The sequence below is a fragment of the Galeopterus variegatus genome, unplaced genomic scaffold (assembly GCF_000696425.1).
Source record: "Galeopterus variegatus unplaced genomic scaffold, G_variegatus-3.0.2 Scaffold44664, whole genome shotgun sequence".
NCBI classification, from domain to species: Eukaryota; Metazoa; Chordata; class Mammalia; order Dermoptera; family Cynocephalidae; genus Galeopterus; species Galeopterus variegatus.
The window spans coordinates 1-2875 of NW_007770775.1; the positions used below are offsets into that span (position 1 = coordinate 1).

The 2875-nt window shown below is 37.1% G+C and overlaps 1 pseudogene; it reads right to left on the minus strand.

The window, feature by feature from the left end:
- Nucleotides 1-1838: 1838 nt before the first annotated feature.
- Nucleotides 1839-2343, minus strand: LOC103584117 (annotated as a pseudogene).
- Between the last annotated feature and the right edge of the window lie 532 nt (nucleotides 2344-2875).

Sequence of the window (2875 nt, forward strand, 5' to 3'; positions counted from 1 at the left end):
CTTTTGTTAACATATGTATAGTCTCAACCATTAATTATAACTTCCAAACAAAACAGTTAAGTTCTGTTTCTTCCAGGACAGGTAAGATGGAGAAGTAGGGGACTGAGCATGTCTGTCCTATTCAAGCACCTGGTAAACTGGTAGGTCACTTGTACACCACAGGTACACATCTCCCTTCCACACAATCACATATGTCTCTTTATATTCTTTAAAGTGGCAAATAGGACCATCTACAGTAACATAATTCAAAGATATCTGTAAATCCTTTATAATTAGTAACCAATAGCAATGCTCTGATGTATAAAATATGAGAAAAAGACAAAGATGTTCTTTCCGCACTAAGGGGTTAAATTTACAGTAGGGAGGTTGACATTAGATAATCCACACTAAGGGGTTAAATTTACAGTAGGGAGGTTGACATTAGATAGGCAGTATTCGCTGGTGTGAATAGCAGCCCCTTCCCCAGGAGGAGTGAATAGCTGTGCCTGGGACAAATTTAATTTGTTAGCAAGGGACAGAGCATCCACTAGCTTTGGTAAGTACAGTTCAATAGAGAAAAAGGCCAAAAAATAAGGATATGAATCCTGTAATGCATTGGTTTCCAAGTCCCGAAAGTCAGTTGCCTTTCCTGCAATGGACTTTGTCTACTGCAAAAGCAATCAGAAAGTGCAAGAATTAAGAAAAAGCCATTAGCAGAGCTGAACAGTTCAAAGATTACAGTTTAGTGATCTCAATGTCCTCATAAAAGCGACACTCTTGATTGGACAGGTAGGGTTTCTGCAAAAATTAGACAAATAATTGGTCATGGTCAAAAATGGCTTACATTTTAAGAAAAGCTATGCATCAAAAGCAACACAAGTAACAACATTTCAGAAGAACAAAGTTCTTTTGGTCATGCATATTCACTGATATAAGATGCAGCTATTTATCAAGAGACTCTAAGTTCAAAACTACATAGCAGAAGGACGTTTGCCAAGGCAATGAGATATTGTGTAGTCACAGAAGCACACTTTCCAAAAGCTAGTTTGTTGGGACTTGGTAATTATAAAACTATTTTGTATTTTCTAATAGCCTATTGATTATGAATAATTAGGTAGGTAGCTTATAAATGTCTATGATGAACAGTAACTTCAGACCTCCTCTGGGAATGATCACAACTTCAAAGGGAACTCCTCAAAAGAAGCCTAAATAGGTAATAAACATCCACAAAAACAACAAAAAAGCCTGAAAACAAAAGTTTTTATATATAGCTCACGCTTACTCATACTTTTCCTCTGAGAATTAAAATATCCTGATTCCAAGTATTCTCACTTGGGAGAAGAGCCTGAAAACAAAAGTTTTTATATATAGCTCATGCTTACTCATACTTTTCCTCTGAGAATTAAAATATCCTGATTCCAAGTATTCTCACTTGGGAGAAGTGGAAAACTCAGATGGGCTTGTATGTACATCAGTAAGGGAGAATATTCACTTGGGCAAAGACAGAACTAATTGCCCATGTCCAAAAAATAAATAAATAAATAAATAAATAAATAAATAAATAACAAAATGGCTCATTTTAAAAGATGATTTCTAGACTTAATGGAAAATAGAGGTAGCCAGGAGCCTGCCACATGAGCCTGCCAGGAACACAGCAGGGAGGCTGGGTGGTAGGGAGGACAGCTCAGGTCTGCTTGCCAGTTTAGTGGTGGTAATTAGCCCAGTGGCCAGCTGCATGATGTGGATAAAAGCCATTCCTGTCCTCATCCTTATCCAGATGGTGGAGCTTATGGCTGCCCCACCTGTGGCCTCTGGGAGTACATAATTAAATTTCTGGCTATCCAGGAATGACACTTCATTCAGGAAATTTTCAGTCTCTCCTCCACAATTGAGGCTTTGGGGAATTCTACTTTGGGCTGTTTCTTCACAGTGGTGGAGATGATGGAAGTATAATGAAACCAGCGATCTTTCAGCCCTAATCCTAAAAGGATTGAGAACAGAATTTGTCCCCAGTTGCATCCTTCATAAATAGGACCCTTCCATTAAAGCTCAGGGATAGCGTGTCGGACAGTTCAATGTTTTTCAACAAATTGTTGTCAGACATGTTGGTATGTAAATAGTTGTTGCTACTTCTGTTATATGGCAACTGCACAGCTGCCTTACTTAAAGGTGCTACAAGTTTTCATTCTTCCTTGGAAGAGGTGATAACAGAATCTTTGCAGCATGGCTCAGAAGTACCTTTGTTTTGTAGGTCTGCCAAGCTCTCATACATACGCCCCTAAACCATGGCCTCTGCCAATAGCGGCTCCATTTCCCCACGACTTTTAGTCAATGGGATTGCTCCATCATGAAGCAGTTGAATATCTTACCTGAGTGATCCCTGCATTGCTTATTTACATTATAGAATGCATTTCTTGCAGTGTCGAAGCATAATCTATATCTAATACTGAACAGTATCATTGCAAACTGCCCAAAAATATACCCATCGATGAGTTCATCAAGTATCGGATAATTCAGTAATTAACATTTTAAATGCTTTGTACTTAATAATCCTCAGTGGTTTGTTAAATAGGTGTTTGAAAATGTTCTAATCAGATCGGAAAAAATTGGTTGGTGTTTTTGAATGACTGAGAAACAAGTTATTATTATTATGTTTTTTATTATTTTTATTAATGAAATATCCAACATGTTCTCAGGAGCCAATCAAATATGGATAATGAAGAAAGCCGATTGTTTAACCAGGTCTCTTTTCTCTAAAGACATTTAATAATCATTTCCCATTTTAACTGACAGGCCATGATTAGGTGAATTTGTTTATTGTTTATTCTATTATTAGTCCTAAAAGTATTTGCTTTAATTAATTATAAAAGGCATACTTAACTGGACCATTAACAAG